The following is a 27,136-nucleotide window of genomic DNA, read 5'->3' as shown; positions in this document are numbered from 1 at the left end:
AAAGCTGTAGAGCTACTTAAAGCTCATTTCATGAATGAATAAACAATAACTTCATTTTGCACTACATGCTTGTCTATGGTGAGCTTGTGCTAAGCTAAGTCAATACTCAAGATTGTGTTTATGAGTCCAAGCTAATTCTATCTTGGAACCTAATTCACTTGAGTGATAACCTTGCTTACACACACACTCACGCATTGACACTATGTTTCTTTTTCATCCACCATAGCTAGCACGATCCAATTCCTAACATTTGGTATCAAAGCTATGGTGTGCTAGCTAGGATTGTTGTTATGCATTTGTGTGTTAGTACAATTAGCATTACTCTATCATCATTAGATAAATCCATTTGATTTGCTCTTCTATTGCATACCGCATGCCTAATTAGTATTCCATTGGCTAGCATGAGCATGTTCTTGAGCTAAAGACTCTTGAGCCACTACTCATTGGCTTATTGGAAGATTAATTAGCATAAGATTTCATTAATTTGTCATTAGAAAGTTGCATTTTGCATTCAAAATCTGCTCCTCATTTTAGTAAAATTGGCATTTACGATTGGTGTGTGTGCGTAGCTTGTCTCGAGAGCTTTCCATTGAGCCCAAGATTATTGCATTCCGATTGTTCTTCTTCACGCTCCAAGCTTAGCTTTTTTCACTCCCATTCTCTGAAATTTTCTGTTGTAGATTTTTTTTTTTGATTGTGTGTGCACCTAAAATCATTCAATGCTCACACTACTTGTTTGGTGGAAAAGTGATTCCAAGACGTTCTCTTAATGCCACTCAGTTGACCCACGTGGTGGGAACATTCCATCTTAGGTGTCAATTTCTAAAGGGATAGAAGGGTTGCTGATTGGTGGAATCAGATTGGCGGGCCTGACTCATTGCAGCATCCCAAGCTACCCGTAACCCCACGCTGTCGCCCCTTCCTTGCGCCGCTTGGAGAGCTTTATGAGCTGAAGAACCGTTTGCAAAATCGACGGTTTTTGCTTGCTTGAGTTGTTGCACACACACTCTCAAATCGAATTTTTCAAAGGCATCGAAACCTTCTTTTGCAACCGACGGTCTGGATTCTATCTCAATACATCCTTCATCTTTGGCCTTGACTCAATCAGCTTGCATAGATGATTTCGCCCCTGCTAGCGCCCTCCATCTGCGGTGCTTGATCGAGCTGCAGCACGAGATCAATTTGCTCATCTAATGAACGGCCCTGCTCGGTTTTGTGCCTACCTTGCCATTTTCTGTGAAGTTGATTTCTTACTCTAAGGCCTTTAAAGATTAGTTTGGCTTCATTTAAAAACCTCAAAAAAATCAAGTGCTCAAGTTGTTCAAATTTTTAGTCTCGGCTTCGGCTTCCCAGCTCGGCTTCACTCTCAAGCCACACAAAATTTTCACTCAGCTTCGGACTTCGAGCTCATTTTTGACATCCTTAAAACCAAATTCAAGGCTCGACTTCAATTTCTTAAACGACGCCACTCGAAGCATCAAGTTTATACGGCAATTTTTCGTCGACTTGCACACCGTTCAAGAGCCCACGACAGATTAATTTTGTCTACACACAACGGTATTCTTTTCTTTTAACCACACAATGAAGAGGAGCTTCACACAAGTGAAGAGTGACTTCACTCTGTGAAGAGGAGCTTTACATTGAAGGGAATTTCCAAAGTACACATTGATCTTGCAGCCAAGCACAACAACTTCTTGCAATGTATGTAATTGTATTTGTCTACATGGATTACATTATGTGCTTTTGTAATGGGATAGACATTGGCATCGGAGAGTCCCCAAATTGCTAAAATCTCTCCATGTGTGAAGATTTTGTGACAAAGTGTATGAGAAACACCGCATGCTTGGGCTCTCGGAGTATGACCAAGATGGAAGAGAGCATTAATTTTTGCATAAACCTTTTCATAGGATATTTTAGCATATTGTTGCATGTCATTATGACGCATGGAATAAAGTCTGATTGCACAACAAAAAGGGGGACAAAAGCACTCGTTCGAGGGGAGGATACGAAGTTAGACCATGAAGCAGTTGAAAGCAACAGTAGAAGCAACGAAGGCAAGAGACCTAACAGAGGGTCAACTCACATAGTAGAAGACAAAAAGGATGAAGACGAGAGCAACATTGTCTTTTATGAAGACCCATTTTGAAGATGCAAACTCTCTACTTGTAGGGGAGGTTTTTTTCCTGTGTGGATTTCATCATCCTGTGTGGATATCACCATTCTTTGTGGATTTTTCCTGTGTGCATTTTATCATCCTATGTGGATATCACCATCCTATGTGGATTTTGTTAGCCTGTGTGGATTTTACCATCCTGTGTGGATACCAGCTTATCATCTTGTGTGGATCATGCATCTTCAGTATCTTGTCTTAGTCCAAACCTCAAGGGGAGGATTGTAAAGTGTGAGCTTTGTCCTAAGGTGTGAGTCAAGGAGAGGAGAGTGGATTTATCCCACATACTGTGGAGCAAGGCTGTAGAGCTACTTAAAGCTCATTTCGTGAATGAATAAACAACTTCTTCATTTTGCACTACATGCTTGTCTATGGTGAGCTTGTGCTAAGCTAAGTCAATACTCAAGATTGTGTTTATGAGTCAAAGCTAATTCTATCTTGGAACCTAATTCACTTGAGTGATAACCTTGCTTACACACACACACTCACGCATTGACACTATGTTTCTTTTTCATCCACCATAGCTAGCACGATCCAATTCCTAACAATCCGCAAACTGATGGACAGTCAGAAGAGGCAAATTCTATTGTCCTGGACCTGCTCAAATGTTATGTGTCAGAGCACAAGGCAACTTGGGAACACCACCTTCCATTGGTTGAATATGCTTACAATAACACTGTGCATACGTCAACAGGTAATGCACCATTTGAGATAGTGGAAGGAGGGAAGAAAGTCCCGCCCATTTTGCAGACTAAGGACAAGATATTTGAGGCAGACAAGTATGTCCAAGATATGGATGAAACATACAAGAAGATAAAAATTACTCTTGAGAAAGAAAGCTGCTGATCGTCACCGTCGTGAACTTGTATTTTCACTTGGTGATTGGGTGCTTTTGCGCTTTGAAAAAGCCAGGTTAAGGAAAAGGAAAGGAAAGGAAAGGCAAGGAACGTTTGTTTCCTAAGCTCAGTATGCGATATTATGGTCCTTTTCAGATTTCAGAAAAGATCAGTGATGTGGCTTACAAGTTGAAGCTACGAGAAGGGTGGAAAATACATAATGCTTTTCATGTCAACCTTCTAAGACCCTTTGCTGGTGATGTGCCAGAGAATATACTTGATGAGGAACAACCCGATGTGGAAGAATTGGATGAAATCCTTGTTCCTGAACAAATATTGGCACATAAAAGAAAGGTTAGAGGAAAGGTTGCAAGACGCTATTTGGTGAAGTTCAAGAACTATCCATCGTTGGATGCCAAAGGGATGGAACAATCTAAATTGCTTGATTCACCTCAGCTATTGCAATTGTATCTTGAAGCCTTTTAGATAAAACCCACAGTGACTTGATGTAGCCTTTTTGGAGCAAGGCAAGAGCATGGTTCATGATGCTCAAGAGAGTAGTTAAGCAATTGTATCTACTCTTTCCATACAGAATTTAGCTAGAGAAGTTTGTGCGTCAGAGTACACTAGAAGGCTTCTATGCTTGATATATGTGTCGTAGCCAAGTTGGTGGGATTGTTTAATCGTCCAACGCTACATTTTTGGAAGCATGTATATCTTGGATTCCCATCATAGAATATATGTGATATCAGGAGATATTCGCATGTATTATTGGCATGCAAGCGAGGTCGCTTGCAGTATTTCAAGGGTGGGGTGTGTCACCAGGAGGTGTATTTTTCCTGTTGCCTTTCGTAAATAAGTACTAGATATTTTTATTTCTACTTGTTTTCCCCGGAACCCTTGAAAAGGTGCAAGTGGACATTGCATGGGCAGTGTGAAACGGCCGTGGCCGAATAGGTTTCTCACATCGGGAGTCTGAGTCGGTCAGGACTGGTCTGGCCAATTAGCACTGAATTCTGACGAGTATGGAAGCTTGTTTGCGCCAAATGAAGTCTGGGCCACTCGGAAAGCCACTTATAACTTTATAAGTCAGTGGGAACTAGGGAATTAACTCAAAAGGGGCAAACTGGACACATGGCGGCTCCAAGCAGTTTTGCCACTTCTAGCATGAAGAGGCCCCGGGGCGCCCAATTTGAAGAGGAGGCTGAATTTTACACTAAGTGACCTACAATGTGTGTGTGAGTAGTGGGTGCAGGTCTACAGCTCTAATGGAAAGCTTGCCTTATCCTCTGTCTCATGTAGCGCGATGATTTGCTCTTGTGCATCTCTCTCTCCCCTTTGGCACATATGGTAATGCCCCACTAGTTGGGCTACTCAGATGAACATGTACAGTTCTGGGGGTTTATGCGCGTTTGCCAAGGCAAGAGCCTTCTGAAGAGGAACCGGATTAGCTAATTGCTAATCCCCCACAGGTACACACAGTTCCATGGCGAAAGATTGCGAGTTCGGAGAGTTTTCTCGCGTGAAAACTTGTCCAATTCACAGGGGAACTGTCCCATTGCGTGCGGGAGCCCTTGGGACACGCGTAGGCGTGTTCGCTCCACTAAAAAAGATCCGAAACAGCGAATTACAGCCTGCTGTGTCTTTTTGCAGGTTTAGGGTTTCGCACCTAAACTGCAAGGGAACCCCGAGGGAGCCTCGTGAGAGCCTTGGGATGTGTGTACAGGCTTTTGGGCACCCCGCAGTGAAAAATAGGGAATTACAGCCCGCTGAATTTCTGTGACAGCTCACCAGAAAGCTTTCAGATAGCGAGGGAATCCGTCCTAGACAGGTGCTTTTGACCTACAGGGGTTTTTGCGCCGTTATGCTTCCAAAATCAGGTCGAAAACCTGCGTTTTCAGTCCTCTCGCCAGGTTTGGACAGCTTTGTGAAAGCTTGTGCTAAGTGGTCGGATCGTCTACCTTAATTTGAATAAAGAAATACCGAAAGGGGCGCCAGTCTTTGGGGCCTACAGGGTGTCAGTCTCGTGTGCGCAGTGACATTCTAGTTGCTGGACGCAACTGTGTTCTCTTCCCTTCTCAGTGCTCTGTGTAAAGTTAACATGTAATTGAAATAGTACCGCCCTCTACGTTGTACAGGCCGGTTACAGGTAGTATGCATGATGTGATCAGTCCCTCTCTTGTTGAGAGAGCCCGTCTCGAAGTTAGTCAGAGATCTCCTATCGAGGTCTCTGGCTTTCTTCCCGGTATGGACATTCTCATCACGGAGGAGTGCCTTGATGTGTTGTTTGCAATTCAAAAAGCTGCCTTCACTGGAAGATTTGTTGTCTCTCCTCTCTCAGGATGTGATATGATTTTGGGCATTCGATGGTTTCATGATGCTAACCCTCTCATTGATTGGGAGGCTAACACTTTCACTCTCAATGCCAAAAGTGATTCTCCCATTGTCATTCATGGAGAGAACATTGTTCATTCCCCCTCTCTCATTGCTAATATGCAGGACAAGATTGAAAGGATTCAGGAGAAGGAGACTCTCTCACTCTCTTTTTCTCCAAAGCATGACACAGGAATTGCATGATTGTGAGTAGCATGATGATTTGATTGACAATGATAAGCATGATGATTTGGATGATAAAGACAAGCATGATGATTTGCATGATCAAGATGTGATTTCTCACAAGCCTGATGAATTGCATGAAGAAGATGTGATTATTCACAAGGATGATGTGTTAGTTGATGCTTTTTCTAGCGAAGCTAACCTCGTTGCAGATTCGATCAATCACGAAGGATCGATCTTGGCTCTCGAGCCTAGGTTCAAAGAACCCTCATAGGAAGTATTATGTGTTCGCATGATTGATACGCACGCATTGTTCGAATGTTTCATTCGTGATCGTTTCTTGTATTTTAGTCAGCATCTTTATGTGATCCCTTTTCCTAGGCATGACATATTGTATATTGAGCGCGTTTCTCTCATGGATGAGCACGAATGTATGCGGATTTCTCATGAAAAGCTGAAAACTATGTATTCCACGTCTCTTCCTTGGCATGACAAATTCGTAGAACGACCACATGAAAATATGCACACCAAGCATGGGCATTTTCGTTGTGAATTGCCAAAGTTGATTGCTCTAGATCATAAAAGAAAGATTCGATCTCATGGTTTGCGTGTATGTGGTGAACGATTTGGCATTCCGTCTCTATGTTCATCTACATTGCATACACAGTCTTTAGAGAAGACAAGATTTTTTCCACTCACTTCACATGGAATGGGTATGTTCATGGTTTTGTGTCGGAAATGGTTTCAGGATTTTCAGCTATGGAGATTCTTGAAGATGGAAGAAGCACGACTCTAGACGAAGTTGAAGCATCGAAGGAGCCACAGAAGACTTTGTCGCTTTCGGCGTGGCCCAAAGAAGCAGGCATTGCAAACCTTTATGAAGTTCAAGTACCGCACGACCCACACATAGAGTGGCCGGCGAAGAGTCCCTTCCAAGATTCCGGATGCTATTGGCGATCTCCCTTGACGCCATACAGTTCGGTACCAGTACCTCACTTTGAAAAGGAGGGGATGTCACGTGACACATCCAACCCTATGTGTCCGTGGACAAGCTACAGCATGATCAGGGTTCAGTCAATCCAGTCAAGTGTAGATTAGAAGTGATTTGGCACTTTTTGTGAGTCTATTTGTAGACCGTGCATGCCCAGTCACTTAGTACAGATGCATATCCTCTGGTTGTACACGGCATGTTCATAAGCATTCCCATCAAAATCCATCAGAATCAGTCAGGGAAATTTTCTAGTGCATTTAGCCTATTTTTTCTATTTTTGACATTTTTCACTTATTAATTTAAGTGACTTCCCAGCAAAAGTAGGTAGGGCAATTTGGGTAAGAAAATATATAAGCAAACCAAAGTTAGCACTAAATGGAAGAAGAGGCAGCAGGACCTCCACGCTCAACATGCAACTTCTCAGTAGACACCCCCAGGAGACCTAGCGTTTTGCAGATCCAGCATCACCTAGGGTTTTTCCCCATCAGATCAGCCTCGGCTACCGCAGACAGCAAGAGCACCCAGCGTTTTTGCAAGAGATCAGCAGATCAGCCTAGCGTTTTGCATTTTGCAGAACCACGGCAGAGCAGGACCAAAATTCAGCCCTAGCGTTTTTTGTTGCAGATCAGCCCCGGCGTTTTGCACCTTCATCGCGACAGAAAGTCAAGTACCATTAGCGTTTTCAGTTTTCAGCAATTAGTACCCGCAGATCAAGTCCCGAACCTCGTAGATCTCACCTTCCCGCAGCAGTTCCTCGCCGCACGGTCAGTTTCCGCCAGGTTTACAGTTTCAGCCCGGAAAACGCAGATTTCAGCATCTGCGTTTTCAGCGCGTCGTCATCGCATCGTTGCCATCGACATACAGTCAGAATTCAGCAGATAGAAGATTAGCAGATTTCAGCCCATAGCGTTTTTGGACTAGTCGGAGATTTCAACCCATAGCGTTTTTGGACAACAGTAGAAAGATTGCAGATTTCAGCCCTTAGGTCGACTTCGTCATCACCGTCGTCATCGTTGACATAGCCTAGACTTGCATCAGTCTCATGCATACCATTTGTATCAGATTGTGCAATCATAAGTAGACCACTCTCGCCGACAAGAGTGGGGCCTTCGGAGGAGGGTTTTACAACGTCTCTGGTGTCGTATCTCTCTTCTCTCTCTATCTCTCAGTCTCATACACTTGCACGCACGGTGTCCATTCACTTTGTTTGTGATCATAGCATTCTCTCATTAAGAACGGAAGGCTCTACCTTCCATAAGAACAAAAGGAACCTTGAGCACAGTTCGGAGCACTCATCTTGAGCAAAGCGCAAACATTCATTCCGCTGCACCTAACACAAAAGGAATGTGCTCGATTCCCATTGAGGAGGCTTGTGAAGGGTCCCAGGTTTGTGGGTAAGAGGTCCACGAGATTGTCTCATAGTCTCCATGACAAGTGAGGGCTAGTTTCTTGTCTGTTAGGTTCTTCTTTTTGCCGGCTCCGTGTCACGATTGTGACTATGTTAACAACAATACATCTACTCCTAGTTGTAGATACGCGAAGTGCCATGCCAAGGAGGACCCCCTGCGCTTGGATGGTCACACCCTTTCACCCATAAGACATGCCTCTTCGCCAAAAGCCACACTCCTTCGACTATTGGTCACACCCCTTCGCTCTACGGGTGCGACTCTTTGCCCAATGGTTGCAGCTCTTCATCGAAAGGATGTGTCTTTACGTCTAAAGTCATGTCTCTTCACCAGGAGACACGTCTTTTCATTTATGTCTCTTCGTCTCCTATATAAGGAGCCCTTGTATCACACAATCAATCAATCAAACACAGAGTCTTCTAAGTCTTGTCTCGAGTACAATTCAAGTTTCTTAAGTCTTAATCATGAGTTTAAGTACTTAATTAAGGATTAGTACCTAGAATCCTCACAGTGGTATAAGAGCAAATTTTTTTCCCGGGACCTGAAGGTTGTGAGCCTCTCACCCTCACCATTACCCTCCCCCCTCCCTTCCCGCAGTTGTATGGAAGCAGAAGAAAGGTGGGCTTTCTTGATGGATACTAGCCGGCGTACTTAACCTTACCCGCTCCCGAAGCAAACATTGCCTTGCAGAAAGATGACGTGCATCTCTTACCCGAAGCTTGGGCTCATGTGCTTGCTGATTCTCTATAGGCGTGGCCTGGCAGCAGGTTCTCGTTCTGCGCATGCCTCTTCATGTGTTGCCTTCCTTGGTGAAGGAGCACACACCCCTTGCAGAAGATCGAACCCTCTCGTGTCTCTTGGCATGTCTCTTCTCTTAGCACACCCTTCAGCCAGGCGTCTCCTCACCAATCGCTGGCTGTTACGCTGGCTTAAAAGTTTACGCTGCTGACACGCTGGTCTCTTTACGTAAAAGCTTGCAGCGCCCAAGAATTAAACTCAGCAGCGCAGCATATTATTAAAATCCAGCCTTTTTTAAAAAAAGTGACCGGCCAAACGAAATTGGCCCGTCCACGCCAGATTTAATAAAGTTTGGACACCACAGTAAAGTGACAAATTATCACAGAATGACCAGCAGCAGCGTTTTGCTTCTTCTGCGAGCCACCTCCCCGATTCGCTCCCTCTCCCTCAGCGTTGGCACACTCTCCGCCACCACTTTGCGCGTGCGATGGCAGACAAATTATTCGATGTGCCCTTGCCGTATCTCTCGTATGTGAACGAGGTTCCAGAAGAAGACTTGCCGGTGAATCCTCGTCCTTCACAGAAGATCATTGTCATTCCAAATACTCCAGAGAAAGCCCGAACTCGAGCCGGAGGTTATCATTATTCTCGATTCCCCGACTCCAAAGCCGAAACCCGTTCCAGACGCAGTTTCCGCTCCCAGCTTATTCAGAGAAACAATTACTTCCGTTGAAGAGTCGGCATGGCCGAATCACAAGATGGCGACGACAATATTTTACCCGAGAACCCGATAACAATTTTCAAAAAGCAGATGATAGCACTTTCAACAAGCCTCGCATCGATTCATACTCGCTTGGATCAGATGCAGACGCAAACCTCTTCTCGGAGTTACCCAACAACTTCTCGACAATACATGCATCTTTCTTCGACGCTTCAGTGGTCGACCAACAAGAACCACTCAAACATAAGCCTTCGGAACCAAAATTTTCTCACCCAAAGCATGGTTTCTCAGAGACAACTAGACGCAAAGTATCATCGTGTGAGCAGCAAAAGTCTCAGCGTGAATATTCTTGGAAAGTTAGAATTCTAAGCAGCAAACTTCTTATTGGAATCATCAGCAACAAAAGCAGCAAAAGCAGCAATATGAAGCTTCCAACAGATTATCAGCAATATCAAGATGGGCTTATTTAGTGGCACATATATCCGACCCTAGTCGAGCACTCAGTCGTAAATGCCACGACGTTGGACAAGTTCCCCCTCGCGAGCCATGCCCTACATTTAAGTCTTTCTTATATGATGGTGGTAAAGTCGAAGATTTATTGATCCTTTCCTTGTGCAAAAGGATCCTTCAGAGGTCTAAGAGGCAACAGCTCCACCGACCTCCCCCTTCTCAATTGGAAGCCTAAATATCCGCTGAGAAAGCTGAAGATTCAGAAGATTCCAATTCTTGTGTGACAACGGACAAGCACATAAACCCTTCTATGGCCGTGATCGAGGCAGAAAAAGTCGCCTCATCACCGTCCTTGCAGAATACAGTCTTTGTTTCTGAACAGATACCAAATGCAGTGGTGAATGATAATTTTTCAAACTTGAAGACTCCAATTCTTGCCTTCAATGGTGCAAAGGATAATACAGATGCAGACTCTTGCAACACGACTTTAGTCGCTGCAATTGAATCTTTGTACATAATTTGTTCCACAGATAAACCTTTATAAATGGATATACCTTCAAACACTACCCTGTCTTAGTCTACGACATCCCTTCAGGAGGATTTTAAAGTTCCAGACAAACCAATGGAGTACCTTGCAGATTTCCAACCTGTGGTCATCACTCAACAAAAAACTCAAGTCAGTTTACCAATAATTTCACTCGAAGCAGATATAGATTCAATCTTTTATTGGACAAAGCTTGAATTTACAAAAGACTTTGACAAAGGCACTTATCAAGTTGCAGATATGATCAATTTTCAGTTTGGCAAAATAGTGATGGTCAATAATAGTGCCATGACGTGGGACTTAACAAGAGCTTTGGATGTAGAAGCACTACAACAATACATTTCCTTCTTCCCGGAGTTTCTACAACTACCTTGGGTTTTATTTAAAGAGGGAGGGAATGTCACGATTGTGACTATGTTAACAGTAATACATCTACTCCTAGTTGCAGATACGCGAAGTGCCATGCCAAGGAGGACCCCTGCACTTGGATGGTCACACCCTTTCACCCAAAAGACGTGCCTCTTTGCCAAAAGCCACACTCCTTCGACGACTGGTCACACCCCTTCGCTCTACGGGTGCGACTCTTCGCCCAATGGTTGCAGCTCTTCGCCGAAAGGATGTGTCTTTACGTCTAAAGTCATGTCTCTTCACCAGGAGACATGTCTTTTCATTTATGTCTCTTCGTCTCCTATATAAGGAGCCCTTGTATCACACAATCAATCAATCAAACACAGAGTCTTCTAAGTCTTGTCTCGAGTACAGTTCAAGTTTCTTAAGTCTTAATCATGAGTTTAAGTACTTAATTAAGGATTAGTACCTAGAATCCTCACACTCTGGCAAGCTTCCATTCCTCCAGTAATTGGCTGGACAATCTATTCGTTGAAGCGAAGTTTTAAACGATTGGCAGGTTTGCCGTGGGTACGTTCTTGATGAGTTGACATGATCATAGCCACTGTGACATGTGCGAATTATGGGCTGTTGGTCAGCGATCAATGTGTCCAAGATACTATTTTAACAATTTTGTTCAAAACGTAACTCTTGAAAGCTCATGGTTTAGTGCTATCTTTTTTTAAAGAAGCAATAGTATTGATTAACTTTGACCCTGTGAGCCGACTAAAGATGGTAGGCTTAAATCTATGAAAAATATAAAATCTTACCTAAAAAAGGTTGTTTTTGTATATGTTTTCTATTATTTCGTTTTGTGTGATTCTATTGCCTAGATTTTAATTCATACATTTTACTGAAATTATTTCTTCTTGTTTAGAAAACAATACCTTCAAACTAAGAAATTTTGTTGCTTACTTTTCATTGTTACATGTAGGTTTTGCGTGGATCACCGTTATGGTCTTTCCACGACCATTGTATTTGGCCAAATTTCCTCTGTCATTGTCACAAGAGAGAATCTGGCCATGGCATGCAAGGATGTCGGTCAGGTATTGATCAATGCCATTCGCTCTATGCTTTAGGGGGACACTCTTCTGGCATTGCCTGACCGACCATTACATGACTACGTTGTCCCCTTAAAGGGGCACGGGATGTTCTATGATGTATACACCGCATGGGTCACGGTGGATTTTCATAGTCCAGTGGAGCTGGACATGGAGTCTCTGGAGCTGCAGGCACTTTTCAATTCTCTCTTTCAAATCTATTGTTAGTACTTGAATTTGAATATGTAAGCATTGTTCCTTGACATGATTTTTGTAAAGTGAATGCAGTACAATAGCTGCGGCAATTTCCAGAAAGTTCGCGGCAAATTCAAGAAGGTAGTGCAGTAGATGTAGCAGGTCCATGTACAGATGTTTTTGCTATTCATGACATGAAATTCCACGGCAAGTAGTACAATAGCTGTGGCAGAGGTCCCATTTATAGCTTTTGTTTTTGTTGTTCATGATAGAGACCTTGGCAAGCAGAGAGGCTTGTTTGATGTCCTTTGGACTCTTCTTACATTCATGGGACCATATGAGCTTGCATTATTGCTATGCTATTTGAAAAAATGTCAAGTAAAATAGATCACTAGTCACGGTGTGGATAGTTAACAAAGCAAGGCTTTTGCTTTGGATAAATTAAGAACAAACCTTGTTCAAGTCGTGCTAAATCCCACTTCTTATTTTTGGCACCGTCCATAGTATATGTTGTCCTAGGCTTGTAATTTTGATATGTTTTAGGCTTTGTCATTTTCAAAGGCTTAATGTCACTGTGTTCTTCCTTTGCATTATCTTCAACTAGCTTCCAAGTACAACAAATTTTTTCTTGAGATTAAAATTTGTCATTTTTTCACTCTCTTGTGTCTTTTGAGCTTGTGTCCATATGTGGTCAAGTAAACTCATGTACATGGTTGTCGGTAATTTTTTTAAAAGTTGTGAGTTGTTTCCGCTCATAAGTTGTTTGTGCATTGACGTGATGGTTTAAGCATGTTGAGAATAAACAGCTGCACATCCTAAGAGCACACAAGTAAAATTGTTTTAAGAATGTCGAGAAATGGTACGCATTTGTAATTGGGAACCGATAAATTGTTACTTTTTGAAAATATTTGATTTTATTGACTGTAAATTTTACTTCTATAATGTCATAAAAAGTAGACTTTTTGAAACAAGCAGATGTATATATAATTGTTGTGTTATGTGAAGTTTGGGTTGAATTCAAGCTGAAATTTTTGTTACAATTTGCCAAGTTGAGGTTTGTTGTGTTGAACTCTTTTAGGCAAATTATATTGCTTAATTGTAGCAAACGATATAGTTGTATATCATCGTAATACTTAAAAGAGTGTTCTACTATTCAATGTCGTTCTTATAATATTGGAATTCAATTTTGGAATTATTGTGCTCCATTGTACTTTGTTGAAATCCTGTGGGCTTCACTTGCAAAGGGTACACCAAATGTAACTAGTGCTCCAATGTTCGGACGTGTGATAAATCTATGTAGATTAATCCGTGTTTATCATATCTCTTCGGAGAGAATGCCATTGCCTACTATGAAAGCCTTGGAAACAATATTCTCTTCGTATAGAAGCTTGTTGAATTGGGAACTAGGTCCTATACATTTGTTTGTTGGTGTTCGTTGATAACTTAAAACTCTTTTGTTGTTGAAAATATGCATGCCCATGTAGAATCTATGGGAGTCAGAGCAATTTATATTTTAAGCGTGTTTCTTCTTTGATCTTTTTATGAAAAGATTGAATTCACATGAATCATTTTGTATCGTAGATTGTGACAGTTCTGAAATACTCATTTGCTATTAGAAATATCGTAATTCCCCCCACATAGATCAATCAACATCGATGGTTTTATTTACTTGGTGAGCCCAAGGCTCTTTCACCAGTATCTGAACGCAGAAGCCACCACGTGGTAGTAGATTTAAAGTTTAAAAAACATCGTTGCAATGAAAAGCTCTAAATAAAAAAAAACTATGTGTGAAAAGCTACCAAGTGAATAAAATCAAAAAAGCAGTTTGCGTTCCTCGATTGCTCTCCACAAGCAATTCGCAGGTTCTCCGAAGCAGCTTGGTGCTTTGTCTGCAAGTTTGTATGTGGCCTTCTTTTGTAGTGAAGCGTCAATACCTAATTATAAGCCTACCTGCGCCTTCCTCGAGTAGCGATGCTAAGTAGCTTTATGTGCAACAAGACCTAGTGGCCAGTTGAATGGTATGCCCAGCTTCAACTACCTTACTAAGCTCGTTTTTGTAGGCGCAACTAGTTATGACTAGAATTATGCCACTCCAAGTATAGCTCATGCAGATTCAACAATGTTGTGTCCTCGGCCATCCTTCAATGTTCATGGAAATGATATGCAGCAGGTCCCCATGTCTAATTCCGATCAAGATTCACACCAATTCTTTCCATGCAGTTTGCTCGTGCAACAGCAACAAGCCGGGCAAAACCGGAAAAGAGTACCGGAGACCTTTCAAACCCTGCTTATATTTCGTAGATCATCAAGTTGGAAGGTACTTCGGATGCTTGTCGACGTGATGAGCACTCTCAAAGATCATATATTTCGTGCGGTCTACCCATTGCAGAGGTCTATTCTAGTGCTACTGAAATAGAAGATATCAAATTTCAATCGATGATCATTTGGCCTAATGTGGAGTCGAATCACCAAAACTCATTGCCTTGGCAGGTCTGTTCAGCACATGTTTTTGCCGATGCTATGAGACTGTTGGCAATGTAGATGGCAAAAGTTCCTATCCTAATCGAGCCTGAAGAAAATGTCGTTGAAGGAGTTGTAGCATTCATGCGTTCTTCTACTGCGCTTCTATTGAAAGATCACAACTCGCCCTTCACTGTTGTATGTCAAGGTGATGCCTGTGCAGCGAGAAGGGTAGTGGATAGAGACGATTGCCATGCTGTTCTCGTCTATGGATGAGAAGCCCACCACCTTGTAAGACAAGGGATCGGTGTGGAGGCATACATGATGATGCCCCCTCGCTCCATCACCATTGCGAATTTGCCATAGGAGACCTTGTTGAGGCGCTGTCGTTCTCTTGAAGGCTGTATTTGTTCTCCAGCCAAAAGCCAACCTGCAAGCACACTACTGGTCACCAAGCACACTGCTGGTCCCACAGTACGAGGAGGTCACCTTCTACCACCCTAACACACAAACATGGAAAAATTAAACACAAGGAGATTTCTAGTCGGGGGGGAAGGCCTCGTTAATCTTCGCAATGCTTTGGCCGTATGTCAAATCCCCTCGAAGAAATATGGCACTCTCTTGGTTGACATGTATGTCTGAAATGTCGTCTCTTGAAATGCATTGATTGCGGGATATGCCCAACAAGGACTGGGCCACGAAGCTCTGGCTCATTGGTTTTAGGATGCAAAGCGGGGGCACTTCTCACACTACATAGGAGTCCAATACGTCTATGATGCAGACTATAAGTTAGCTCTGCTTCTCTTTAAGTTTAATCTATATCATGCATCTTTTCTATTTGTCTTAACGTGTGTTTTGTGTCTGACAGGGAGGACATATATTCACAGCATCGGATGTTTCAATTGTAGAGGTGCGACTTCAACTCAACAACACTACAAGGTTCGTTATCTGTATCCAACACCCCATGACTATGTGTCTATGTGTTTGCTTGGCGCAACACATAAACGCTACGGAGCAGGGCCGCCAGCTTCCGTTCCTTATAATTTTTGGAGAGACCACAATGCTAGCTCTCCACCATACTTTTGTATGGCACCTCTACGTGACGTGCACTGTATACTTTGCAGTTTTAGCTTGTGACGTTTCATTGCAAGAAGATATGTTTAACTATTCACATTGCTTTTTTGTAGCTTGAGTCAACATTGTTCGCCGGCTTGCACAATTGGATGACATTCGTACACGATTATCACGTCGGTAGTGTAGTTTATTTTTTATAGTCTGTTAATTGACTATGCTTGATTGAGAATAAGATGGGTGTCTCAAAGATGGTTCCACGATTTAGGGACTAAATGGTCGATATTACTAGGTTGTATAATGCAATTTGCAAATAACTACAAAGTACGTTAAGTTGCAACCCTTTTGCTCGATTCAATTACCCTCTGTAGTAGCTCTTCGTATATGGAGCACTCTGGGACACAACTTGCTTCTTCCCAAGCTGAGCTATTATTGGTGCCTATCAATAGGTTCTACTCATTTTCTCATGTCACCACAACAAAACCCAAGGCGACAACAATCACAACCAACTAACCAGCTGCGCTCCAAAATCTGTCAGATTATGTACAGCAAAGGCCCACCAAGCAAGACTAGTTTGATAGTGGTGTGTAGACCTATAGTCTTACTTGCGCTAGTTAAAATTTCCGAGCTAGTTATAAGAGATATATTTGATGTAGTGAGGAATAAAAGTTATGTACTTTTACCCAAATAGGTTTGTGCATGTGTGTGGCATTTTGTCTCATAGGCCCACTAAGAAGGAAGAAATGATTATTTCCTTTGAAGGTACCTCCTCTGTGGGACATCATGATATCAACTTCTTCAATCTATAAATTTGTGTCAGGTTTCTTTCTCAGTTTGCTTGAAGTTCAAGATTTGTGTGAGGATCGTGTGTTTTAATCCTTGTATTTGTGTTCTCATTGATGAAGGCTTTCACAAGGGCTTGAAATTTTACAAGAGATTCAGGCCTTAAGGTGGTGGAATCAAGCATGGCTCCCCCTTCTTAGGTTAAGCCAAACCCTTGAATCATTGTGTGAACGTCGATAACTCCTTAAAAAAAAGGCACTTGTCGACACCCCATGACATGGTGATAGGGACCTTTGCTACCACTGAATTTCTTACAGAGCTTCTGTAGGTGAGCTGTAAGTGGGTTGTGTTGTGGGTGTGGGAGTTCTTGAAGGGTAATTATTCATGGAGTCACCTCTAAAGTATTTAAAAAAAGCATAGTTACCTCTCCATGTGAGACCCTTTAGGGGAATATCCATGTTAGTTTTTTTAAATGAGCCTTGTTGACCAGACCAATTTATAATTTTACTATTAATGGAAAATGTATGAGATTTTATGGGTTTTGTTGCTAGGGAGTCAATAGGTGAAAGGGAGATTGACAATGTTCTTTTTGTAGCGTCACATTTGGAAATGACACAATCAAAGGATATAGAATCCAGTGTATCACCAGTAGCTTCACCTTGCGAGAGTAGGTGCCCGGCCCCCCGGCTCACTAAAGTTCCTTGGACTAAGGTTTTGAGAGTTTATACAAGTAGGAAAATATGTGATTGATGGTGTAGGGAATGGTCCCCTTGGAATCCCTGCGGCGACCAAAGGGCGATCGGTGGAGCCGGGAGTCCTATGGGAGCAGAATTGCAATGTACTTGTTCTCATAGTTGATGCTAGTATTGTTCTGATTACACGTACCAATTGGATATCTTCTTTTATTCTATTTAAATGTCAACAGATATTGGGGTTTTATTTACTTTATTCACAACCAACTCAAGTTGATTGTGAAGTAAAAAACTGAGAAAGATGGTTGAAACTTTAACACTAGCAAAATTTGACAAAAGCTCCTTTATTTTATATGGAAAATAGGATGTAAAGTTGAAGTTCCAATTCTTTTTCTAAAGATGTTAACCTCCATGTAGAGTTAAATTGACTATATTTGAAGGTTATGGTGTGTCCTTCCATCCCCTACGGGCCATCAATAACCAAAAAGAATCAAAGTGCACAAAAAACACTCATGCAAAAGGACTCTCAAACCCATTATGACAGGCCTTCCGACATTAACTAGACTAACCATTATTGAGCTATTAAAAGCTTGACAAGAACTGGTGCTGTCTTGGCTCTATTGAACCCTCTCTTCTATTCCTTGCAATTAATAATATTCGAGCCACAGGTATAGATGCTTGAGTGCTTATCTTTGAAGGTAAAGAGGAGTAGCAACTAGGGCTTGAAGTGCCAAAGTACATGTAAAAATTTACACCTAAAATTTGCTAGTATGGCTCACAAGGTAAAAGAGATTGAAATGAATGTTGATAGCTTTGATTTTGCTAATGAAAGAGCAACTAATGATGCCCCTATGCTTGTAAACTATCTTGTTTCTAGGCTTCAACAAGGCCTGGGCAACCCATCCCTCCAAGGAGGAGTGCTACAACAATTGTGCACCCATGGTCTTCTCCAAACTCCCCACCATGAAGAGAGAGTAACAGGAAAGCTCTTGGTGAGACTTCCAAAAGAGGACTCTCTCTGATAAGGGAAGAAGAAGAGGATCCGTACGAAGGGTTCAAAAACTTACTACTTAAATGAGGAATCTCCCTCCCAAAGGAGAGCCCAAGTTTCAAAGGTAGAACCCCTACCGAAAGAACGAGAAAGAAGTGAGTCTCCTGCCACCTTGGTGGAGATGGCTCCACGAATACGGGCGGGCAAAACGCTCTCCAACACCCCCTGAACGGAGAAGACCATCACATAAATCTCTACACCATAATTCAAAGAGGGAAGAGAGAAAACAAGAGAAGAAAAAGGCGAGAAAGAGGTCACCCTCTTCTCCATCTTCTTCATCCTCTTCCTCTTTTGAAGAAAGTGATGGTGCAGACAAGAAGGAACAAGGGGAGAAAAAGGTGAGAAAGAGGTCACCCTCTTCTCCATCCTTCTCATACTCTTTCTCTTCTAAAGAATGTGATGGTGCAGCTCTCGAACCACCTAAAAAAAGAGGCCATAGGAAATCCTATGCCGCCTGGAAGAGGTCGTCCAAGCTCAAAAAGTTCAAAGAGGGAGGAAAGAACATCTCTTTCCTTACCCACAATGGCACTTTTGGTGCTACGGACAAAGTCTTGGCCTTTATCCAACAATTCGATGTGGCGTTTGGAGATGAGGGCTTCACGGAGTCCTCTAAGCTACGTCATGTAGCCATGCACTTTCAAAAGTCTGCCAGGCAATGATGGTCTAGCCTACGAGCAAACAGTGAAGCTCCACGAGCATGGAATGCTTTAAGAGCTTCCATCATGAAACAATTTTTGGCTATCGATGCCAAAGACAAAGTACTCACCGAATGGTGAAGCTTGAAGCTCTCTCCCTACGAATCTATTCACAAATATGTAGACAAGTTTTGGAATTTACATCTCAAAGCCACTGTCTTCAAAAAGATGGATTTTGGAGAGAAAAAACAACAATTTTGTGCGGGTTTAACTGAGGATATGGCGGAGTATGTTAACTCCCAAAGGTCATGCACCATATCTGGCTTGAAGAATCAACTCCCAACAAGGGGCTATGAGAAATCTTAAGCCCACGAAAAACAAGGACCGATGAGCCTAAGGGGAAGGAGAACGTCCAAAAGTCTCCCAAAGGCAACGCCAACAACAACAAAGCTAAGGAAAAGGGAGTTTATAAAGGCAAAAATAAACTCTCTCCTGAAGAGCTAGAGCGTTATCAAAAAGATAACCGTTGTTTCAAGTGCGGGGAGCAAGGGCATGCCTATCATGCTTGTCCCCAAAAGAATACACGTAATGAGCCTCCTAGATCTACCTTGGTCGAAATTCAAGAAGAGGATGCTCATCACAAAGGATCTCCTCTATGCCATGCTTGGGGAAAGGTAAGAGAACATGATGCTAGAGCGTTATCAAAAAGATAACCGCTGTTTCAAGTGCGGGGAGCAAGGGCATGCCTATCGTGCTTGTCCCCACAAGAATACATGTAATGAGCCTCCTAGAGCTACCTTGGTCTAAATTCAAGAAGAGGATGCTCATCACAAAGGATCTTCTCTATGCCATGCTTGGGGAAAGGTAAGAGAACATGGTGCTTTTATTCTCTTTGACCGTGGTTCTACTCACAATTTCATATCCACAGAGTTGGCCACCAAGCTAGGTATTCAAGCCTATGAGATGGGAGATGTCCTACCTACTGATGGTGCTTTCAAGGGGGAAGAAGCCTCAGTCACTCCCTTAATTGGGAAATTGAGACTCCACGTCCAAAGCTATGTGGACAAGGAGGATTTCTTCATCTCTCCTGTCAAACATGAGGATGTAATCCTAGGGGCACCATGGTTTGATTGCATGGCTGCCAATGTTAAATTCCTTGAAAGGAAAATCTACTTTAGGTTCAGGGGAAAAGATATGCACATAGATGCTAAGGAGTTGGGTAGTACCATACCCATTGTACATAAGCAAGATTTCAATGTCAATAAAGAGCTCTATTTCCGTGTACATGATTTTTGTTAGAGATTCTCAAAATGAACCTAATGTTTTAGCAAAAGAAGATATAACCGATCAAAAGGAATTAGAGTTATCCAAGTTCCTCAAGGGATTCCAAGATGTTTTTATTGACGACATCCCTTGTGAACTACCTCCCAAACGAGGGGATGACAACCATGCAATTGAACGTCTTCCAGGAAGCTCACCGCCTAATAAACCTCTTTATCGATTTTCCCAAGTTGAACAAGAGGAGATTATGTGGCGAGTGTATGAGTTGGTCGAGAACGGCATGGTTAGGCCTAGCTCACCTCCATTTTGTTCACGAGTGTTATTAGTGCAAAAGAAAGATGGCACATATTGTATGTGTGTTGACTATGAGCACTAAATAGGATCACTATCAAGAATATGTTTCCCGTTCCACGGGTAGAAGACCTATTTGATAAGCTACAGGGGTCGACCTACTTCAGTAGGATTGACCTAAAAAGTGGCAACCATCAAATAAGGATAGTTGATCATGACATTGGAAAGACCGCATTTCACACTACGTTTGGTCTTTACAAGTACAATGTCATACCTTTTGGCTTGACCAATGCACAGTCACATTTAACCACCTGATGAAGAAGCTATTCAGACCTCACCAAACCAGATGGCATACAAATGGATCCATCAAAGTTAGAGGTAATAAAAGTATGGCCTAATTCAAGGAATCTGCATGAACTAAGAAGCTTTATAGGTATGTGTGCATACTATAGACGCTTCATAGAAAAGTTCTCACAAATTGTGGGACCATTACATGACCTAACAAAGAAAAATGTGGGACCATTACATGACCTAACAAAGAAAAATGTTAGGTATATATGGTCCACCAAGGAGAACAATGCTTTCAAAAGGCTTAAAGAGACACTTATCTCTCAACCTATGCTTACACTGTCGGATCTCTCAAAGCCATTTGAGGTCCAATGAGACGCTTGTGGTGATTGCATTGGAGCTGTTTTGCTCCAAGAAGGGCACACCATAGCCTATGAAAGTCGAAGGCTCGACCCTATTGAGCAAGATTTATGCATATATGAGAAAGAAACTCTTAGCATTTCTACATGCTCTAGATTCGTGGAAGCACTATTTATTGGGGACTCCTTTCATTCTGCAAATGGATCACCAAAGCCTTAAGTACTTCATGACGCAGACCAAGCTCTCCAACAAACCAATGAGGTGGGCGAATTTCCTTTCGCAATTTCATTTTCATATTGCTCACATTGCTGGCAAGTGTAATCAAGTGGCCAATGCACTCTCAAGACAATCGAGAGTGAATGCGGTATCCATAGCAACTCACAATGATCTATCTTCGATAGATGAGTACGCTATCGATCCCAATTTTAGAGATGTGATTTCAGCCCTTGCACTAGGGAAGAAGGAAGAACCATTTACCCTCCTACAAGATGGTTATCTTCTCTATGGAAATAGACTATGCGTTACTAGCTCATTACGTGAGAAAATAATGTATGAAGCTCATGCTCCTCCTTATGCGGTGCGTAGAGGGATTTAGTCTACCCTAAAAGGGATAGAAACATATTTCTATTGGCTTGCCATGAAAGCAAACATACAAAAGTATGTTTCAAAATGTGTGGTATGCCAAAAGGCAAAGTTTGATAGAGGGAAGCAACCTGGATTGCTTCAACCTTTGCCAATCCCTAATTGACCATGGGTGAGCATATCCATGGATTCTATCTTTGGATTGCCCAAGTCTACCCATGGGAATACAGGAATATGGACGATAGTAGAGACAGGTTTAGCAAACAAGCACATTTCATACCTATCAAAAAGACTATCAAGGCCCATCAAATGGAAACCCTCTTTCTATCACAAATCTTCAAATACCATGGCTTGCCAATGTCTATAGTGTCGGATAGAGATCCTAGAATGACTAGTAATTTTTGGAAGTGTCTCTTTGAGATTTTAGGTTCAAGGCTAAACTTCTCTTCGGCCTATCATCCTCAAATGGATGGCCAAAGTGAAATAGCTAACCCAACAATTCTTGATCTACTAAAAGCTTATGTCACAAAAGTAGATCAAAAGTCCCAATGGGAGAAATACTTATCTTTAGTAGGGTATGCTTACAATAACACTGTACATACTTCCACGGGAAAAGCACCTTTTGAGGTGATAGAGGGAAGATAAAAAAGTGTCCCGCTACTCAAGGTACATGGGAAGATCTTTGCTGCAGATGAATATAGCCGAGACCAGCAAGAATCTTTTCAAAAGATTATGGATGCTATATCCATCTCTCAGCAAAGGCACTGCTGCTGATAAGCGTAGAAGAGCCCTAGCCTTTAAACAAAATGACTGGGTCTTGCTTAAGTTTCCCAAGGCTCGATTAAGACACACGACGGACAAGAATCCTACGGGACATCAAAAGTACTATGCTAAGTCAGCAAAAAGGTACTATGGTCCCTTTTAGATTCTTAGGCCAATCAATGAGATGACCTATCAACTCAGGTTGCCCAACCATTGGCTCATACACAATGCTTTCCACGTGAGCCTACCAAAGACTTACAAAGGAGAGCCACCTCAAGAAGAAATCATTGAAGAACCATTGGAGATCGAGGACCAAGAAGAGGTGTTGCAGCCCGAGTCCATTCTCCGACATGAAGACAAGGTATTGAGAGGCGATAAGACTATCCGACGATATCTTATCAAGTTTAAAAATTATCCTTTTGAAGATGCTAGATGGATGCAAGGCATACACTTAAAAAATAACTTAAACCTTGTCAATGCTTATTACAATGATTCCCTAGAGTAAGCAAATGTAAGGCATACAATTAAATGATAACCTAAACCTTGTCAATGCTTATTACAATGATTCCCTGCAGTAAGCAAATGTAAATATGTTTAAATGAACAAAGTTTTTTGTCTTATAAGACTCTCGTTTTCTTTATTGTGCACAAATGTTAATAAGTATGCATGCTTAGGATCATGTTTGTGGAGACGACGTCTCCCAAACACCAAGTACAACTTGTCACTCTACTATGGAAGATTGATACGGGCTAAAGTGCAGACATGCTTGCGGTAACTAAGGCTCTCGAGCACCAAATGGACTAGTCATCCATTCTGGAACGGTGTCATAGGGTAAAATAGGGATCCTCTACCTGCTAGGAAACGGACTAATGACTAGGCTTTATCTTCTCTACCTCATAGTCGAGGACAACTATGATTTCAAGAGAGAGATAAAATGTCATAAAAACTAATATCTAATTCTCCCAAATGATTTTCTCATGTTAAATTGATCATTTAATATGGGGAAGTACCAAGGGAGTATAAGCTAGAATATTGGTAAGGTTGCCAGACCGGCCTATGTCAGGGATCCAAAGGGGGACAATCTGCAAAAGAGCAATGTGCTTCAATGGAGATTAAAAAGACCTAAGGTTCAGATCCACTAAGACTTCGATAGGCTAAAGTTCCTAAATTTAACTGTATTGTCCAATGGCCAAAGTAGGGGAAAATTGGATGGTCATGGGAAGACTAAAAAGTCTTCCCACATCCCTAGGAAGGAGGGGGCGAGCCCTATTAGTAGGGGATGAGAGAGAAACACACACACACATACACACACACACACACTCCCAAGCTCTCCCCAAAAGGAAGAATGGACACATGGCGGGCTCCTAGGCCAGTTGCCTCCAATTTTTCCTCAAATCCTCTTGGATGGCCATAGAGGTGGACCAATGAGAATTAGGCTAGAGTAAAATTAGTCTAATCAATTTAAAAATGCTTGATAAAATAACCAATAGAAATTAAGCTCCCTAGAAGACTATTCGACAGTCTATCAAGGGGTCCAATGAGCATCCACAGCCCAATGGCTTGCGTAATTCTTGTTGGGCCAAAAGACAAAAAGGTCCAATGAGAGTTTAAATGAATTATTTAATTACCTAAAGCTCCCACAAAAGGGGAAAGGGGGACACATGTCACAAGGCTATCCATTATCCTTCTAATTTGTGATTGGCTAAGCTCTACAGGGGCCAATGGGAAGCCAGCATGAGTAATTTGCAAGAGGGGTCAAACAAGAAGAGAGAGAGGCTGCATTTTAGTCTAACTCATTGCTACACACACACACACACACACACACACACACACACACACAACTCATGTGTGCAAGAAGAACTCCATCTCCTTCTCCAAGCGTTGAGAAGTAGAGGCCTACACCACAACTCTTGGCTATGGAATGCAAATCCAACAAAGAGCCAAGATTCAATGGCATGCTCATCTCCTCTACCATGCTAATTACTAAGCAAATCTATGCTATTAGAGTGATTATGAGAGGTGAATACTTCTTTCTTGTAAGATACATCTTCTTCCTCTCAATCTATCCTCATTCCTTGCTAGCTCTGACCATTTTTGAAGGTGGGTGAGGTTTTGGGACTGAGGCTAGGGACACTAGGTGTGTTTTTCAAGAATAATTTGGTGCATGAAGCTTCCATCTTCATTGCACCAACTAGTTTTTGTCAAGGAACACAAAGATTGTATTGTACCATTAGGAAAAGTTTGGACTAAAAAATGGGCCTTGTAAGAATTGTTGATGTGGCATAGCTTTCAAAAAGTGAGGATCAGTAGTTTTTTTGCAAATAAAATCCAAACTTGTCGGAGGTTGGATATTTAGAATGTACTCTTCAAATGCTATCTATTGATATATAGCATGCATGTATCGGATATTGCCTTCATTTAGATCTAGAAAAAGGTGATTTTAGATTACCGTAACAGTAACAAAACGTGGCTGATTGAAAAAAAATGGCATTACTTTCATAGAAGTCATCCAATTTTCTAACCTTGGCTCTTTAGAATCCATTTTTCAAGAACTTTCCAATGATAGGTTATATCATGGGGTTCTAAGCAATATTTAGAGGGGTCTACCGGGTTGCTTTCTTTTGTACAACTTTGATGACGTGGCACTCGTAAAAGGCCCAAAAATGAGTTCAAAATTTTTCTAATGAAAAGTCTCCTTTCATGGGAGAATCTATAATGCAAAGCCTTTATGGAGGGGGGACTGGCTCCATGTAAATCCGGTCCTCAAATGTTGTAAATTGTTCTATTTCTCTCTCTTTTCAAGTATTGTCAATGCCAAATTAGCTAGGTGTAAATTGCTATGTTGCTTTCTCAAATTAAGTACTCTCTCTATGCTCATTAGAAACTTGTTCTTAATGAAATGCTCACTATGTTATCAATTTCCGCTACACACAAGTTACTAGTGCATTAAATGTTACACACACACACACACACACACACACACACACACAGAGAGAGAGAGAGAGAGAGAGAGAGAGAGAGAGAGAGAGAGAGAGAGAGAGAGAGAGAGAGAGAGAGAGAGAGAGAGAGAATATAATTACCTTTGTGTTTAGCCTATAAACAAGTAACCATCATTGTTCATATTTGCATTGCCATTAACTTTTTGAACCATGATAACCTTGTTCAAATCTCAGCCCAAGATTAGCTTTTCAAGAAAAACCCTTTTAGAAGTTGTAAGAAAACTATCATACATGAAATCTTGCTCTAACTAGACTAGTTGACATTAGTGTGTGCTTTTAAGTAGTGTATACATGCATGCATAAATAACTCAACCAAAACATGTCCAAATTCTATATATGAGGTCCTGATAATGTCTATATTCAATTCGTAAGAGGGTTTGGTCATTGGAGTTTACTACTATGGGGTCTCATATATAGAATTTGGACATGTTTGGGTCGAGTTAATAGGAATTCTATATATGAGGTTTTTACCATAACTTGGGCTTGTAAAAATCATAGCTTGCTACGCCATATTTGTTTAAAGTTAAGGAACTTTTAGGGAATTTTCAAGTTGTACACTTACATCATGTCCCTTGAGCAGAAAATCAAGAAACAGATGCTCTAGCTAGAGAGAAGCTACAAGATGTTCTAGTGGTGGGTGCTATCAAGTTGAAACTGCCTCTCTTCCAAGGTAGAGATGCTATGCCTGACATCATGAGTTTCTTGGACACATGAGAGTGTCCTAAAGATCTTACTAAGGGCCAAAAGTAGTTGCTTGTGCGCAAGGCAACAAAATACCACCTTATCAATGACGACCTCTATTGCACGGGTAAGGATCAAATTCTTAGGCATGTACCTCTCTCTAGAGAAATCACAAAAATAATTTCAAGTTTCCATGATGGTGTTTGTGGAGGGTACTTTGTACTTGACATCCCCAGTAGGAAGGTTCTACAAGCCGGGTTTGTGTGGCCTAGTTTACAGAGAGATGTGCATCACTGGTGCAAAACATGCAAAGAGTGTCAGAAGGTTGGGGATAGGAGGCTCACATATGAGCCACAGACTCCTATCATCTCATATGGTCCATTTGAGAAATGGGAAATTGATGCCAATGGGCCTTTGCCAAGGAGCCAATCAGGTAAATTGTATATCATCATGGGTGTGGACAACATGACGACGTGGGCTACATGACCAGGTGGGCTAAAGCAGCTGCTACCACCCGGATTACAACTAAGGAAGTGGCTAGGTTTGTATTTGAAAACATTTGTTTCCATTTTGGCACTCCTCTTGAAATAATTTCTGACAGGGGACCAGGTTTTAGAGGAGACTTGGTAGGAGAGCTGATGGAGAAGCTAGGTATCTTACGAAGAAACTCAACTCCCTACTACCCACAATGCAATGGTTTGGTGGAAAAGGTAAATGGTATAATTTGCAAGATCATCACTAAACATGTAAATAATCACAAAAGTGATTAGAACAAGCACCTTATGGCTGCACTTTGGGCTTATCGCACTTCATTTCGCACATCCCTTGGGTTCACACCATATCACTTGGTGTATGGTAAGGAGGCTAATTTACCCATTGAAGTACAATAAGTTAGTCTCAGGGTGCTAGCTAGGCAGATGGAACACCCTAATGCTCATCTTCACAACCACATTCTTGATCTAAAGAGGCTTCAACTAGACAGAGAAGATGCTATCAACTATTATGCAGCATAGGTAGACTATAATTATATCAAAATTACATCTCTCTCTCTCTCTCTCTCTCTCTCTCTCTCTCTCTCTCTTTCCACACAGTTTTCTTCTCTTTCTCTACACTTTCCTTCTATCTCCACCCCTGCCTCCTCTCTCTCTCTCTCTCTCTCTCTCTCT

General features: G+C 41.9%; 1 long non-coding RNA gene across 1 annotated transcript in view; it reads left to right on the top strand.

Moving 5' to 3' along the window:
* Positions 1-12,621, top strand: part of LOC147449690 (uncharacterized) — a 31,251-nt gene extending 18,630 nt beyond the window's left edge. The window contains exon 2 of the long non-coding RNA XR_015189553.1: positions 11,734-12,621. This is a non-coding gene — a long non-coding RNA (uncharacterized LOC147449690). The remainder of the gene's footprint in view (positions 1-11,733) is intronic.
* The last annotated feature ends 14,515 nt before the right edge of the window (positions 12,622-27,136 follow it).

This window comes from Adiantum capillus-veneris, chromosome 10, assembly GCF_014529385.1.
Source record: "Adiantum capillus-veneris isolate H3 chromosome 10, ASM1452938v2, whole genome shotgun sequence".
NCBI classification, from domain to species: Eukaryota; Viridiplantae; Streptophyta; class Polypodiopsida; order Polypodiales; family Pteridaceae; genus Adiantum; species Adiantum capillus-veneris.
Note: the sequence above shows the minus strand (reverse complement) of the source record. Positions and strands in the feature narration are given on the sequence as shown.